Source organism: Bacillus rossius, chromosome 18 (genome assembly GCF_032445375.1).
Source record: "Bacillus rossius redtenbacheri isolate Brsri chromosome 18, Brsri_v3, whole genome shotgun sequence".
NCBI lineage: Eukaryota > Metazoa > Arthropoda > Insecta > Phasmatodea > Bacillidae > Bacillus > Bacillus rossius.
Genome location: NC_086345.1, coordinates 26,958,061 through 26,976,256, shown reverse-complemented (window position 1 = coordinate 26,976,256; position 18,196 = coordinate 26,958,061). Strand labels below are relative to the sequence as shown.

General features: G+C 41.8%; 1 protein-coding gene across 1 annotated transcript in view; it reads left to right on the top strand.

Moving 5' to 3' along the window:
• Nucleotides 1–868: 868 nt before the first annotated feature.
• The window catches only part of LOC134541082 (multiple inositol polyphosphate phosphatase 1-like), a 45,720-nt gene continuing 28,392 nt past the window's right edge, over nucleotides 869–18,196 (top strand). The window contains exon 1 of the mRNA XM_063384235.1: nucleotides 869–1,217. The gene's annotated coding sequence lies outside the window, so the exon portion shown is untranslated. The remainder of the gene's footprint in view (nucleotides 1,218–18,196) is intronic.

Here is an 18,196-nt window from a genome sequence, read left to right as displayed (position 1 = left end):
CACAAGTAATAATTGCAACTGGCTTGTTTCCGTGTGTATAGTTGGTTCGATTGATAATTGATATACTGATAGTGTTATGAGCACAATCTGTAACTCGACACGATTGGAAAACATATTTTTGTGGAAATAATACGGATCTTTGTAAGTATGTATTATTTCTGCTTGTAAAAAAAATAACGTTAACCCTAATGGTGGTGCCAAGGCACCTGTGGCACCTACTGTGCGCACGCCTATGCAGTTGCAACAAGAGAACACATGAATTCGCTCGTTACCGAGGTTAGATGTTACACATCTCTGACGAGTACTGAAAGACTCACTCAGTTTTTTTTTCCTACCCAACAATTCCTAATTTAACTGTTTTTATGCACTTAAATCGCACTGGATGGCTGTGATTGGTGCGCCGACAGTAGACATGCGCCTGGAATAAACCCAGCCAACCACGAGACACAGACAATGCTACAGAGTTTTAACACACAGCTGTTCGGAAAATTACATGACCCTATTACTAGTATATTAGTGATTAATCCATTAAATCTATATAAAAAAAAGGTATGAATTTATTTTAGATAATGTATGAAACTACGGAATATTAGAAGCAAAATAATTTAGGATACTAAGATACCTTCTCCTTGGCTTCGCCACCGGGGCGGGGGAGGCGACCGGTTTGAACGTGGCGATTGTTGACATGCTTGGCACGGCGCCCACGTCCTTTCATCTTCCTCTCTCTGACACGTGACTGCGCGTCGGCGTTCCCCCCCCCCCCCCCCCCCGACAGTCGTGTTTACAGCCCGTGTGGGGGGAGGGGAGCTCTAGCCGCCCTCCCATTGGCCGGCCGCCGGCGTGCTTTCCAAAACCAAGAAGGAGGGGGGAGACCGGACAGAAGCGGCAGCCACAGCACACCTCGATCAACACAAGCTTTCCTGCCCCTGCGACCATTGCACGGGAACTGTTTTTCGAAAATTCGAACGTTTTGAAATCTCCGGGGAAAAAGAATAAAAACTGTAAGCGCGCGCGCGCGCGCCGGTGTTAAACGATTATTTTTAAAATTAGAATAAAATAAAAAAAAACAAAAGAACTCAAGCAGGAAAAGAAAACGCTTTCTTTTTTTCTTTTCTTTCTTCACCCGTGCGCGTGTATTTATTTCTCGCCAGAGAGACGTTTGAAGAGGCAGCTGAGTTTCAAGGTCGACGGTTCGTGCAGATACAGGAAGTGGAAAGGTTGGTGAATTTGAAATATATATACATATTTTTGTGATTACTGGCCAGAGATGTGTGTGTAACATCTAAACACGGTATAGCGAGCATGTGTTTGTTTCCCATGTTGCAGATGCGATGTTTATCATACGAAACTCTGGTCACGAAACGTAGAATTCTTTAAAATGATGACGAGCGCTAATTGTGTTTTCAACAGCTACGTCGAGTATTGAATCATTTTACTATCAGACCGAGGGTGTTTACACATTAACAAGAAACCCTTTCAAACATTGGCTCACGATCTGTCAAACAGAACTGTCAGAATCACCTGTAAACAATGGCGTTACGCGTTAGTTTTAATTTTTTATGTCTTTTCGAATAAGCCCGTGCTTTTGTTGAAACACTTCGTTTGGCGCGAGGCGGAAACCACAGGTCTTTTGTTTGCTCTATCAACGTTCGTTTTTCAATTAGTTGATTGTTAAGAAAAATAATAGTTTTCATTATTCGGCGCTACCTGACTCGCTTACTTCTCTCCTAGCTGGGCATTGTTGGCTCGCGGTCTGAAGGGGCGTGTCCGAATAAACTGCGGTCCAATCAAGAACTCAGGGCGACAGTTTGAAGGGTTGCATTCTAACTTGTGACCAAATGAATTCGCGAAATTTCTGTACTTCCTTCAATCGTCCTAGCGCCGAGTTTACAAACTACACCAGGCACGTTACACGCAAACAACTTAAAAGGAGTTCACGTTAATTCATGAAACTTGGAAGTCTCGATGCGTTACTAACACTATATAACTTCTAACTGTGAAACGGTAGAAAAAAAAATTTCTCCGCTTATTTTGATGATTCATTTTTTTATCGGGGAAATCCGCGAAATCTATATAAATACAAATTTAAATGTTCGTTCAAAATCTTAAATTTCCGAAAGTTCTTCACCGATCGCTTTGAAATCTCAACACAACTTTGCTTTCAAATAGGCACGTGTTTTTATATGCCTATATCACACCTGTGACAGATAAAATAATAGATTGGTAAAAGTGTAATATATAAATTAATATTTGTTGTTCGCCTTCTGTTTTGTAAAGATAAAAAATAGTTTGGAAGATGTAGACGTAGAGAGATAGAGATATAGAGAGAGTTTTTTTTTTAATATATAGATAAATATAGCGAGTTTTATAGAAGGACATAAATAAAGCGATAGAGATATAGAGAGACATGCTTTGTTTACATGTACCTACTTCAAACAAATTACACTATAGCAATGAAAATAATAAAAATCTATGTTTTTATCTGTTTATATTTTATCTACCTTTTTACCAGTCACATTTTTGAAATAAGTATGTAGAAACACGCGCGAATTAGAATGCATAGTTGTGTCAAAATTTCAAAGCAATCCGTAAGGATTTTTTTTAGATATTTAAGGTTTTTAACTAACGAACATTTACATATTTTTTTCTATTCATGTAGATTAAAAATAAATTTAAAGCTTATAACAATTTTAAAATATAGTAGTGTATTTTGGATCCACCCAATTACTTGTACCCCTCCCCCCCGTCCCCCCGTCTAACAGGACAACACGTACAGTGTGCAAAGCTCCACAAAAAAAAAATTCGATTTGAAAATTGATCAAGATATCCAAATGGGGTCTGCTTACGAAAAGCATTTAAGCGTTCGCTGAGGGCCGAAAAGTACTTTTGATTTCGGATTAGGTTTTTAAACGGTAGTTTTAGAAGAGTTAAAATGGCTAAAGCTCATGTTTTCAGAATAAAATTTAGGCGTAAAACAACCATGACAGATTCTTGAAAGCATTTACGGGCCTTACATTACGCCTTTATCTTCACTTCTCCGCCATGTAATGTTACGGTCGCCGCTCATACGCACGACGAGAAGACTGCGCGCCAGTCCAGAGGAGACACCGCGCTAGAAGCACCAGCGAGCGTCGCGCTTATCATCCCGCCTCACCGACACAGATACACGGTGCCCCTCCGACCAGGAAGGGCACCTTAGTCATTAACCAGCTGCAAGCAACGTGACTCTCTTTTCTTCCGAGTGTTATGGTTATTTGGCTCCGGAAGTAATAGCAGCAGCGAGGTGGAAAGATAGCATAAGGCGAGCACCATGCCTTTCAGCTACTCTTTGTCATGCTTCACGGCGCTCGGCGGTGATTGGCGGGTCTGCGCATGCGCCGTGACGCGGAAACTGGAGCGCAGGAGAGGTCACTCCCGCTGGAAACAAACAAAAAATCAAAGGGGAAACGGAAGAAAAAAAAACGTTAACCACATTCAAAGTCGCCGTCACATCAAACAAAGCTCAGAATCACAGACAGCCATGCATGGCCCCCCACACATTCGATTACGGGCCCTAGACCCAGAATCGGAGACGCAACCTCCCCCCCCCTCCACACACACACTCACAAACACACAATTTTACAGTCACGTGCCACATTAAGTATAATAGCATGGTTATTTCTAGAGACCTGAAAAATTCGCGGGTTCATTACGTGCTATGCTAAAATTCAAATAATTATACCTTAGTGCTTCTTCTGCCATTGGTCCACTGTTAATCTGGAGGACTGAGGGCCAATTAGAGACCCTCACTCGTAGAAGTGTCGAATCACAGGCCACCCAGTCGTAACGACTCACAAGTTAGCAGCCAATGAACAGTTGGCATTTGACCGAGTGTGTAAAGGATATTGGAGTCCATCCTAAAGGTCATTGAACCCGCGAATTTTTCCGGTCTCTAGTTATTTCTTACTTACCCACTTTTTTTGGAATGTTATTTAACCCTGAAAATGCAGGGGATAATAATAATTATGGTAACTATTTTGTAAGTCCAAACTAAGCTTTATTTGTTTAATTATTTTACTTTCAGATAACCGCAGCGAGTATGTATATTTATTTCACACACTGAGATAAAAATAAAATAAGGCTGGGCCCTGCACCCAAGGGTCCACCCAGCCCTGCCCTTGTGGGGGCCATGCGAGTCAGCACAGAAAAAACGGGGGAGCTGAATTGTTGCCCCTTGGATGGGCAGCCCTTCAGGATTTTTCTGACAGTGGTTAGTTTGTAAAGTGACCTAACCTAACCTAACCTAAACTAACCACTGTCAGAAAAATCCTGAAGGGCTGCCCATCCAAGGGGCAACAATTCAGACAACCTTTCAAAAACACTACTGTCAGAAAAATCCTGATAGGCTGCCCTTCCAAGGGGCAAGTTTTCAGGATTATTTAAACACTTAAAGAAACATGTTTTCAGAAATTGGATGGGCTGCCCTTCCAGTCGCTGTACAAGCAAACCATTGCCAGAAATATCCTGAAGGGCTGCCCTTTCAAGGGGCAGCATTTCAGTCACCCCAAAAATTCCGTGGAAGAAACTAGTAAATATATATATATATATATATAATATTGATGCACAGACGGACAGAGTGAGCTGACAACGGCGGACAAGAGCGACAAACAGCTTAACCCGACGATGAAACTAAACATAATTATGTGTCCAACACAGAGACGCACATTCCTTGAAGTTTTATTGTAAACCGCGCAGAAATTATTTAAGACTGAACTGTATGCGTCTGGATAATATCTAATTGAACTAAGTTCTGACACCACAGCAAAGTTTGTCGCTGTCGTAAAAATGATTTTGATTGAAATAATCAGGGTCAGTAACAAGTCACTTTGGAAAATAAAGGCGTTAACGCCAATTTTTTAAATGAAATTATTTACGGACAACAAATTTTGGTGGTGGTTGCAGAACTTGTTGAATTAAATCTTATCCAGACGCATATAGTGTTCTATATTAAATACTTTCTCTATTATTCACTATGAAAATATTGTTCAGCCCAACTTCAAAGATATATACCAGATTTGGGAAGGACTTTTAAAACAGTAAGTCGTAGCCTCCACATGTTTTCAACTTAATTTTTTTTCCTGTAGCCAAAGTTGGTCTTTCGAATTCAGACACATGCTGCGTAGCTATTCGCGGCTTCTTATGCATATTTATTCCTTTAAGCTGATTTTTCTATTGGCTTCACTGTTAATCTGGAGGACTGTAATCCAAATGAGAGAAACCCTCAAGCAAAGAAGTATCCAACCACGCTGGTAAACCAGTCGAGACGACTAACAAGTCAATAACCAATGAAATGGCGTTATTTGGCTGAGTGGTTATCGAAGCCGTGTATATATATATATATATATATATATATTTCCAGTCCCTGTGCAAAAGCTAACAATCTCTACAGAATACTTTATCCCTGGATTTCTACCTTAATTTCACCCCCATCAGCGCAAGTGAACGCGCAGTAAATAATGAACGACTTGAAGTCAGACTTCGACGGGCACTGACGGGTGAACGAATGGCGTTTGAAAAATTCACAACCAGGGGCTCTGACACTCGTGTGTGTACGTCTTGAAGGTTAATCACGTTATGCATTATTTAATTGGATCATGCTCTGACCACGTCTTGGCATCGCAAGTCTATCAGAAGTTTAGAGAAGAAGGAAAAAAAAACAAGGGTCTGTTATCCGCTCCACGTAATAGTTTCTGCCCTTCTCAAAAGGGCAGACGATTACAGTTTGTGATGAAAATAAGATTTACTTTACTCAGGGCCGCAACTAGAGTCTCTGGCACCCGGGGCATGAATGGAATCATGCGCCCCCCCCCCCCCCTCTTTTTTTGCACATACCACACCAATAAAGCTGGGGGTCCAGGGGCCCTCCCACGGAAAAATGGTGCTATTTAAGCATCTTCCATACCTACATGAAACAGTTTCTGTGCTACTGTACCTTCCATGCATGAATCCACTATGTCCATAAAGTAGTCCGTATAATCACTAGACTTGTTCATTAAATATATGTTGAGACGTTATATTGTAAATCAGATTAGACATTCCTGGCATGCAAGTTAAAAAAACTTTTTACCAGTTACCAGTTGTAGTAGGAATTACAATGCAAGCGATTTCGGCGCCCCCACAGCTTTGCGCCCGGGGCGTATGCCCCGTTTGCTCCCCCCTAGTTGCGGCCCTGACTTTACTTATAGTTGTCAAAATAAACCTAACGTTTAATATTAATTGCGTATTTTTATAAAGAGTCTTACTTGCAATTTTCAGTTTTGAAAACGTTTGGTAGGCTTAGTTATCAAAAAAAAACAAACATAACATGTAATGTGAATTGTATATTTTTATAAAGAGTCTCATTTAAAATTTTCAGTTTTGAAAACGTTTGGTACGCTTAGTTATCAAAAAAACCTAACATGTATTGTGAATTGTATATTTTTTTAAAGAGTCTCATTTCAAATTTTCAGTTTTGAAAATTTTGGATAGGCCTGATACTGCATCCAGATGAGTTCTGAGCCAATAGCAGAAGCAGGCCTGTTTGAATTTCAGCCAATCACGAAATGAGTCCAGAAATGTTCCAGTCTTTTTGTATAGTATACACAAAAAATGAAACATTTCTGCACTTTTACAAAAATTAGTTTGTGATACTACAAGAAAGGTGTAATTTTGTACAACACGTGACTATGGTTATTTTCACATATGTGAAATACGTTTTTCGAGATAATATTGAATATTCCTATGAAAATTAGAGCATATATTTTTTTTTAAATTTCAATTGATGTTTCATTCAAGCGTAATTTTTTTTAAACCATGGCAACGATAATATAATATTGATAACTTTGACTTTATTTTGTTGCTTCATGCTTATTACATGCACAGTTAATACTGGAAAGTTATTCAGGGGAACGGTTTACCAACAAATTTAACTATTGGAGGTGATGGAATAGCACAAAGTATAAATTCCCGGGTAAGAATCCGAACAACACAGTATGACTGCGAACATTATTTTGTAGCGATACAATGATTTTCAATTGAATGAACACATTTTAAAATACCCGTAATTTTCACATACAAAAATAGACGACAGTGTAAGTAACGTGTAATTCGTACGTCCGACAGACCTTGCCGAGTGTGGGAACGCAGCCTGAATAGCGTTGGTGTAGTGAGAGAGAGAGAGAGAGAAAGAGAGAGAGAGGAGATTGTGCAACATCGCATGACCTTCACAGTGACCTTCGCCGCGTCCTGATGCCGGCGTCGTCAAACAAACATCTTCGTGGATCGCCGCTTCTCTCTCCACAGACCACGAAGGAAAAAGAAGCTAGGGGGTGGTAAAAAAAAATCTTGTGTTATCGAAGTGAAAAAATTCTTTTGGGCGCGATGGGTGTAATATATAAAGGCCTAATTTATTAATGCAACGTTTTCTGTCTCTAATTTGTGTGGTACAACAATGTGTATTATTAAGTTATGACAGTTATAAGTTGTGTGTTTATAAATTATGATTTTCTATGCTACGGTGTTTATACATTTTTGGCGATGTGTGTTTCTAAGTTACGGAGGTCCTGATTTGTGTTATTCTGATGGACAAAAGTTAAGATGTCTCTAAGTTGTGTAGTTCAACGTCGTGTGTTTCCAAGTAACGGTAGTCCTAAGTCGTGGTTCCTGACGGTCATCAGTTGAGATGTCTCTAAGTTGTGTGGTTCAACGTCGTGTGTTTCCAAGTAACGGTAGTCCTAAGTCGTGGTTCCTGACGGTCATCAGTTGAGATGTCTCTAAGTTGTGTGGTTCAACGTCGTGTGTTTCCAAGTAACGGTAGTCCTGAGTTGTGGTTCCTGACGGTCATCAGTTGAGATGTCTCTAAGTTGTGTGGTTCAACGTCGTGTGTTTTCCAAGTAACGGTAGTCCTGAGTTGTGGTTCCTGACGGTCATCAGTTGAGATGTCTCTAAGTTGTGTGGTTCAACATCGTGTGTTTCCGAGTAACGGTAGTCCTGAGTTGTGGTTCCTGACGGTCATCCGTTGAGATGTCTCTAAGTTGTGTGGTTCAACGTCGTGTGTTTTCCAAGTAACGGTAGTCCTGAGTTGTGGTTCCTGACGGTCATCAGTTGAGATGTCTCTAAGTTGTGTGGTTCAACGTCGTGTGTTTTCCAAGTAACGGTAGTCCTGAGTTGTGGTTCCTGACGGTCATCAGTTGAGATGTCTCTAAGTTGTGTGGTTCAACATCGTGTGTTTCCGAGTAACGGTAGTCCTGAGTTGTGGTTCCTGACGGTCATCAGTTGAGATGTCTCTAAGTTGTGTGGTTCAACATCGTGTGTTTCCGAGTAACGGTAGTCCTGAGTTGTGGTTCCTGACGGTCATCAGTTGAGATGTTTCTAAGTTGTGTGATTCAACGTCGTGTGTTTCCAAGTAACGGTAGTCCTAAGTTTTGTTTCATGATGGTCATCAGTTGATATGTCTCCTAAGTTGTGCGGCTCAACGCCGCGTGTTCCCAAGTCCCGACTGCTCTAGGGTGTGTGTGAGCCCCGGACAGCAGGCGGGGGGGTCGTTGACCCTTGTCCGGGCCCCTCGGGCGGAGAACAAAGGTCGCGTCTGTCATCGCCCCGGGAGAGACCCTTCGCTCCGACAGACAGAGGCGGCCCCGCGGGGAACAGATCTCCCGTCAAATTGGGCCGGGGATACCCCGGTGTAGCGCTGGACGAGAAGGGCAGGGTGGGGGGATACGAGATGCAGCCCGAATGGACTCCAGATCAAAAAAAAAAAAAGAAAAAACAGTTGTTGTAAACACCCGACGCGGTCTCACAGAGAGAGCCGAAACTCTTCTCCACACGTGTGCTCGCCGGACGGAAATCCGATACCCTGAGTTCTCGGCATGAAGCGAGGGTCTGTTTGAAGACCATTTCCAGTTTAACATCTGCCACGCTCGCACATAAATATTCACGTAATTACAGATTTATTTTTATTTTTTTGTAAATTGCCATACATTCACACGACAACAACTGTATCACTATAAATAAATAAATAAGTATATATATATATATATATATATATATATATATATATATATATATATATTCGCGGTTATACTGGGGTTCGGATTTTTGCCCAAGAATTTATGCTTTTGTGTTGTCCCAGTACCTCCAATAGTTCCCTGAATAGCTTTCCAGTATTAACTGCGCACATATTAAACATGTTACAGCAAAATAAAGCCACATTGATGAATATTCGAGTATCTTTTTTTTCCCCATGGTTTAAAATAATAATGCTTGAATAAAACATTTATTAAAATATAAAATTATGCGCCGATTTTCGTAAGAAATTACTATCTCGAAAAAATTATTTAATGTGTGCAAAAATAACTATAGCCATGACATGAGTTGTACAAAGTTACAATATCTTTCTTGTAGTATTACAAACTATTTCTTTGCAACTGGTTTCGTGACCTTCGTGATTTTAATGGCAAGTCCTTCAGTTACGTTATTTTTTCGTGTCCTTCGGGACTTTCCTGATCAGATCTTCAGTTTTGTTACTTATTAGTGATTTTCCTGGCCATTTCTTCAGTTTTTTTGCTTTTTCATGACTTCCGTGACTTTTCCTGACTAGTACTTCAGTTTCGTTACTTATAAGTGATTTTCTTGGCCAGTTCTTCAGTTTCGTTACTTATTAGTGATTTTCCTGGCCCGTTCTTCAGTTTCGTTGCCTTTTCATGACTTCTGTGACTTTGCCCGAACAGTCCTTCAATTTCGTTACTCATTAGTGACTTTCCTGACCAGTTCTTCAGTTTTATTGCTTTCTAGTGACTTCGGTGACGTTCCCCCACCAGTCCTTCAGTTTAGTGACCTTCGTGTCTTTCCTGACCGGTTCTTCAATTTCGTTACTTTTTTTAGTGACGTTCCCGACTATTCCTTCAGTTTCGTTACTTTTTAGTGAATTTCCTGGCCAGTTCTTCAGTTTGGTTGATTTTTCATGGCATCAGTGACTTTTCCTGACCAGTTCTTCAGTTTCGTTACATTTTTAGTGACTTCCCTGGCCAGTTCTTCAGTTTGGTTGATTTTTCATAGCTTCAGTGACTTTTCCTGTCCAGTTCTTCAGTTTCGTTAATTTTTAGTGACTTTCCTGGCCAGTTCTTCAGTTTGGTTGATTTTTCATGGCTTCAGTGACTTTTCCTGTCCAGTTCTTCAGTTTCGCTACATTTTTAGTGACTTTCCTGGCCAGTTCTTCAGTTTGGTTGATTTTTAATGGCTTCAGTGACTTTTCCTGTCCAGTCCTTCAGTTTCGTTACTTTTTAGTGACGTTCCTTGCCGGTTCTTCAGTTTCGTTGATTTTTCCGTGACATCAGTGACTTTTCCCGACCAGACCTTGAGTTCCGCGACTTTCCTGACCGTTCCTCCGTGACTCGCGCGAATACTCGAGACCCGCTCACACACACACACTTGCCGGCGAGCTGCCCCGCCTCGGGCGGGGAGAGTCGCTTCTCGCGGGTCGTTCACCCCCATCAGACCGCGGGACCGCGTGCTTCGTTCCGTTACCGCGCGTGCTCGTGCGGACAGTGCGCGCGAAGAGGCGGACCCCAGCGCTGCCAGCGGGCACCGGCAGAAGGTACACAAGTCCTCCAGCTAAACTAACGAATACATCTCCCTGACTTTCCCCCCATATGACTTCTTCGGATCTACGCAAAGTGCGACGTACAAAAAAACGCAAGATTTTCTTGGAAAACCACAATTTTTAACTTTCGCACTTCTTTCTGATACTACACGGAATTTTTTTTTTTTTTTGCTTATGGCCTAAAGTGCCTTCTCAAGGCTGGTATACGTATTTAAAGGTGGGGTGGAAGAACGTATACATTATAAATAACTAGCTGCAGTACCCGGCATTGCCCGGACTGAACACAGGCTGATATATTGTCCGCAATTTTAAAGCGAAATGGATAGTGCTATATGACAGTGTGGTGGACGTGGGGAAATGACGCACAATTGCTGTTTGTATGCCTGTGACCTAACACTTCGATGTGCCAACTTTCACAAATGGGTTCCTTTTGGAAACCAGTTGCCAATAAAAAATTGTTTGCAATACTACAACACATGGCTATGGTTATTGACGCATATATGAAAAAAAAAGTTTTTTGATATAATAACGAGCCTTACTTTACGAAAATTGGCGCAAAATTTAATATTTTAATTGATTTTTCATTCAAGCGTCATTTCTTAAACCATGGAAAATATAATCGAATATCAATCGATTTGAATTAATTTTGTTTTATTGTGCTTATTAATGTGCGCAGTTTTTACTGGAAAGCTATTTGAAGAAAGGTTTACAAACAACCTTAACTATCAAAGTTACTTTGGACAACAAAAAGCATAAATGCCCGGGTAATAATAATCCGAACCCAGTATTACTGCGAGTCTACTATTTCGTTGGAATACAACTTTTTTTTTTTTCGTGTCAATTTGCAAATGTCTGTAATTCTTACATGGATATTTCTGTTCCGTTTACAACTTGGGGACGTCTGACGAGACAGGCAGCCGATGAGCGGGTGGCGACATCTGCCCGAGTGTACGTATAGTGCTGTGGAGTCCATCCTGGGGGGGGGGGGGGGGTCGCCGAACCCGCCTTCCTTCGTGCAGGTCAACAAGACAGGACCGCCGAGGCCTTGTTCGCGTCGCGCCGCGACTTCACTCCAGCTCTCCCGCACGGCAGTGTTCGCCCGACGTATTCAGGTCGGCGAGGTGAACGGGCTTCGCGTGTGCCTTCCCCCCTCCCCCCTCACACCTCCGTGCAAGTACTGCCCGCTCGACCCTATCCCGGACGGAGATTGCAAAGCTGTTAAGGCCCATGCCTACCCGGGCACACACACAGTGCGCAGAGCTTCAGGGAAAACAACGCGATTTCAAAACCACTCGAGACATCCGAGTGAGGGTCTGCTCGCGAAAAGCATATAAGAGTTCGCTGAGAGCCGAAAAGTAGATACTTTTGATTTCGGATTAAGTTTTTAAAACGTAATTTCAGAAGAGTTAAAAAAAAGGCTAAAACACATTTTTTCTCAGTAATTTTTAGTCGTAAAACACTCGGTAGAGATCCTTGAAAGCACTCAAGGGACTTGCATTACACCTTTATCTTCATTTCTCCGCCATGTAATGTTACGGTCGCCGCTCATACGCACGACGAGAAGACTGCGCGCCAGTCCAGAGGAGACACCGCGCTAGAAGCACCAGCGAGCGTCGCGCTTATCATCCCGCCTCGCCCGACACAGCAGATACGACCCTAGATAGGGCCCCTTAAAGGGCGAGGCGCGCCCTCACCCTGACACGCAAGGTTGTTCCCTGTCTCGTTCGAGCGCACGCCAGGCGTAACAGACACGCGAAGAATCTCAGGGAATATTTCATCAATTTGTAGAGACAGAAAGAAAAGTCGCTTAATAAAACCTGATCGCTAGGGCCATGTAATTTTCGCGAAAAGATTCCCAGACCAGCTGTGTGTTAAAACTCTGTAGCATTAGCTACGTTTAGTGGTTGGCTCGGTTTATTCCAGGTGCATGTCTACTGTCGGCGCACCAATCACAGCCATCCAGTGCGGAAGCCAAACTCGTCCTGAATGGCCCGGCCAGACAGGGCGATGTCTTCTCTCGCAAACGGCCGCCAATCACAAGGGAACAATGGCATACCTTGTTGCAGTCTAACGAGCGAGCAGATTATTTCGCGAAAAATGCATGGCCTCACTGATAGCCAATAACTAGAGACCGGAAAATTTCGCGGGTTCATTTCGTGATACGCTAAAATTCAAATAATTATACCGTTGTGCTGCTTCTGCTATTGGTTCACTGTTAATATGTAGGATTCTTGGCCAATTAGAGACCATTAGTCAAAAACCAAAAACGTATCCAATCACAAGTTACCCACTTGGAAACGCCTCAAAAATTCAGCACCCAATGAACAGGCGCCGTTTGCCCAAGTAGGCAGAGGATCGTGTTGTCTATCCTGAAGGTCACTGAACTAGCGAATTTTTCCAGTCTCTACCAATAACGAAAACTGTGCAAGAAGACGAAGATTTGCATTCTAGCTTGGAAAGATTCTGCATTCTCTAAGGATTTCTCTTGGCGCGAAGTCCTACGTCAGCGCCAGATTGACAACGGTCCAAACATCGCAAGACGTAGACAATGCTTCTTGTATAGGTCAGCCAGGTGGTTGAAATCAATCTCGGAAATGTTTTGCCACTCCGTAGACGTGCCTTCAGTTAGGGTGACGTTGTGACGTCACGCCGTGAGACTAGGTACGTAACAATGTGAAACCGCCAAACAGAAAAAAAAAATTTCTTTCCTCCTTTCCCCTTCCCCATTCCGCGAGCAGCCTTCGCAAAGTTCACCCAAGGTCGTGCGAACTCTGGTGCGGTCATCTTCCGAAACAGGCCTGCGCCGCCATCTGTTCCCTCCGTCATCCGCGCTGGAGCGTGTCCAGGAGATAACAGGCACAGAACAGGCACAGAACTCTGTGAGCAAAGACACGGAAAACTCGCCGACATATAGCCTGACGTCAGGCTACCTGGTTCGTAGGGGCAGGAATTTTTCGCGAAAAGATCTGAACAAATACTATACTGCAACTGCAACAAGGTATGCCGGCAGCAGCGGTTTCTTCCTCGTGATTGGCGGCCCGTCTAGCGAGGGAAGTCGTCGCCTTGCTTGACCGAGCCACTCAGGACTGCGCTTGCTTCCTCACTGGATCACTGCGATTGGTGCTGGGACAATCGGCATGTGCCTTAAAGGAACTCGTCCGATCACGAAACACAGACGACGCTACAGCGTTGTAACTCGGTCAGTCCCGAAATCTTTTCGGGAAATATACTGTAGGGCCGCGACGTCTTGGCGGGTCGACTCCCTAGAGCCCAGCGACCTTGTAATCGACACGTCCCGCCTTGCCTGCTCCGCAGATAGCAACGGCCTGGAAGTCTTCATGCCGTTCCGAAAACATTGGTCGAGAACAATCTCACGTACGGTGCAACCCTGCGCAGATATTAATGATACAAAGATGCGATAATGCTTTACGGTAATTTATTATTTAAAGGTAGTGAGTGCACTATTCGATCGACTGGGCAGCTTAGTTAAACATAGTTAAACATAGATATACAATACTTTAAAAGTTAAGAACTAAATTTGTAATTTATTGTGGGTTGCTGTAGGAAACACAATTAATTAAGACTTGCAGCTAACTCCCTCGCTGATGCTTTCTTTTCCATTTGGTTTGGCTGAAACGTGAAGACGATCGACATGACACTTTCACGCACGTCAAAAACCTTACCACTTTTATGCACTCAGGTTAGTATTTTTTCCATGATAGCAGTCTGAAAGAAACATTTTAGTCATTTCGAGGGGGCCGAAAACCATATTTCTAACAAACCATCCTCGGGTAGCAATATCGGCTACACTTGTAGCTAACAAATATTCTAACAAGCGGTGCAGAAAGTCTGGAAAATTGCCAAATGCAAAACAAACAAACCGCGGGCGAAAATACGGGGAATGCGTTAAAAAACTTATAATGTATGTATTATTATTTAAAGTTATAATTACCTTTTTTTGCCTGGTTTGTTTGTTTTTTATTTGGCGTCTCTATGTTGTGTTTTCGGATGCGCGAAACTGATCTTTTGCTTATACCTGTGTATCGCGCAGCTCTTTCGGTTGCTTTTGCAAGAGGTACTAGCAGACATTTGTTGGCAGCTTCTTCATCACAACACTGGATTACACTACTTATAATTCCCCTCTCCCAACAATGTATTACTTTATTGTATCTTGAACGTCCTGCGTCGGGCTCCATTGTTCAATTCAGACTGAGAGCGTGCCGCCTGATGTTTTTGCTATGAATCGCATAGCGGCTGATGTGCGCGCTCACCTGCTTCTCCTCTCAATCAGTCTTCCCCGCTTCCCCGCAAAACGACACGCCAAGACGTAATTGGCCCTCAGTCCTCCAGATTAACAGTGAACCAATGACAGAAGCAGCACTGAGGTATAATTATTTCAATTTTAGAACAACACGAAATGAACCCGCGAATTTTTCAGGTCTCTAATTATACATAATACCGCGAAGATGCGTATGGGAAGAGGAAAAATTGGGAAATGAAATCGAATCAAAGGCGGCAGGAGAGATTCGTGCGTGGAAACACAGCGACAAAGTTCGTAAGACGCACCAACCTTCGCTCCTGACAGTTGTTTTTAATGTTTATCGTGTCCTGGTGACCGCTCACGGATGTTGCTTGGAAAAGAGCTAGGGGTGGAGGGGGGGACGAAGAGGTCAGTTGTCGACGGAGGTCATCGGGGTCAACAGTCACGGGGTCTCTGTTTTGACCAGCGAGGGGGGAGGGAAAGAGATACAACTCAGAAAAAAAAAATACATGCTCCTGTAACTTCTACAAAAGATTTCTTTGTAAACCGGTCGCCAAGTTTGTTACACCGCAAGATAGATAATTGAAACTCTGTAAATACACACACGGGGCTACGGTTATTTTTTTTGACGTGATAACGTCTTATAAATCGATGAACGCCGACTGCACGCACGAAAAATTGTCACGTTCCGCCTGAGCCGAGCGTGCAAGAACTGGTCAACAACTGTGCGAGAAAATCTTCTATAATATCAAACAGGTTAAGGCGGCCTTTTTAAAGAATATTTCGTGATCATATTTAAAACAAATTATTTAAATTACATTTGCAAAAAAAAACTGTAAAAAATATTTGAAAATTAAAAATAAGTATGCAATTTTTTATCAATGTTTTCTTATGACTTTATCACGTAAAATTATCGTCCGTAAACCGACTTTACAGACAACAACCTCCCCCCCCCCTTTTTTTTTGCACGCATCGGAATAAGAGTGAGTATTTATTACGAAAAAATTGGCGCACAATGTTATATTCTAATTGATGGTGTCCTTCAGGCATAATTTGTTTTAACCATGGAAAATATAATCTAATATTAAATAACTGTGCTTTATTTTGTTTCGCCAAGACTATTGACGTACGCAGTTAATACTGGAAAGCTTCTTTCTCTATGAACGGTTTACAAATAAATTTATCTTTTGGAGGTACTGGGACAACCCAAAGTCTGGTAATATTTTTTTGTGTGTGATAAAATTGTTTTCATGTGAATATACAGATTTAAAAGTATCTGTAATTTTACATTAATATTTTACCCCAAAAAAAAAGACACTGTATTCCTGTTTGGGTCAGTGAATTAGGTATGTTGTAAGTATGTCGTAATGTAATACGTGGACAGTAGAGATCTGTGAAGATTAGAGAAACATAAGCACCCAAGCGCCTTGCATTACTTATTTATCTTCACGTCTCCGCCATCTCATACCGCTCAGATTTACACAGTTTCTCTATGCACGACGAGAAAACTGCGCGCCAGTTCGGAGTCTTAGCGCTTAGAGGCGATAACGCGCTAGAAACACCAGCGAGCGTAGCCCTTGTCATCCCGCCTCGCTGACACAATTACACCCCTCACGAATAGACGTGATATGAACACGTAAATAAAAAGGGAAGACGATAGAAATCAGTAGATTTGGACATCGTAGGGCAGTTTTCCGTGAGACAATGTGACGTCATTCACTTTCGGATAGGGACACGGACAGCCTATAGGTTCGGACTATTTAAATGAACCCTTATCGTGACTAAAATAAAAGTTTGGTTTTGTTAGGTCAGCAACATTTAAAAACTCAAAAAACACGAAATCCATTAATCCTAGCAATTTTTTTTTATTCCGACCGCAAAGGTCTAGGTAGATCTGAGATCAATAATTCATAGATTTCCAATGAAGAATGTGCTGCGAGTTTTTGAAATCCATAGAGCAAATTTTTATGCTGATCAGATCTCTAAATAATGTATTAGTCTACTCGTTCCTATGGTTTGCGCTTACTTTCATAATCTTTGGTTTTGTTTGCAGTCATGAATATTTTCGCAAGAGATGGGAGCTAAATTTTAGTGTTCTGTTTCACTGGACGAAACAACGTAAGTGATAGCTCATGCGAACTTAGTTTATTTAGTTTACTGTCAATGTAGGTAATACTAAACGTCGTCCAATTTCATTCCTACTAAATCTATTTCATTTTTTTTTTCTTTTCAAAATTACAAATTTTGGAGGGAAATTTCACTGGCCGGAACATGCCTAATTGTCAGTGAACTATGCGGTAGTGTTTGATGTTGTGCCACACCAGTAGTTCCATAGAACAAAGATGGTGATAGAGAAGTGTGACTCTTACAGTGGATACTGAAACCATGTTTCGAGCGACATGTGATGCTATCTGTTGAGTACAAACAAAAAAAACTCGTGCAGGAGATTCAAATGTTAATTTTTATAACGATTACTTAACTACTTGACGACTAATCGCTTTTAGAAGAGATCTAGACTGTACTGTTTTTTATTTTTTTAAAAAAAGGGGGGGGGGTGTTGTCTGTAAAGTCGGTTTACGGACAATAATTTTACGTGATAACGTCACAAGAAAACATTCATGAAAAATTGCATACTTTTATGAATTGAATTGAATTATCATCACTGAATGATCATTATTAGGAATAATACTATGAAGGAGTTAATTGAAAATTCAAATTTCTTTCATTAAATATATAATAAAAGCAGTTGACTTTTTATACGATCTTTTATATGAGATAATAATTTTTTAGTCAAAATTGTAACATAACCTATTATTACTGCACTCGCCGACCGATGATACTTTTATTTTTAAATAATCAAAGAACAAATATATGAGATTACATCGGTAATAAAATTCTTAAAATGCAAGAATTAATTACCTTTTTTTTGCTGCAATTGTTGTAATAAACAATGGAAACCACATTAACTTTTCACTTCACTTTATAAACAGTTGACAAAACAGTTCGCGTGTAGGTTGTGTGCTGCCGCTGTCTCTCTTCTACTCGGACGCATCGGCCGATGGAGTGGGAGAGAGATAGATGCGTCACAAGCCGGTCGTGCCTCTCTATCGCTTGTTCCGCGCTCTCGCTTGCACGCTCGGCTCAGGCGGAACGTGACAATGTGTAGAGACTGGAAAAATTCGCGAGTTCGATGACCTCCAGGATAGACTCCACGATCCTCCGCCTACTTGGGCAAACGGCGCCCGTTCATTGGGTGCTGAATTTTGATGCGTCTCAAGTGGGTAACTTGTAATTGTATACTTCTTTGATTGATAGTC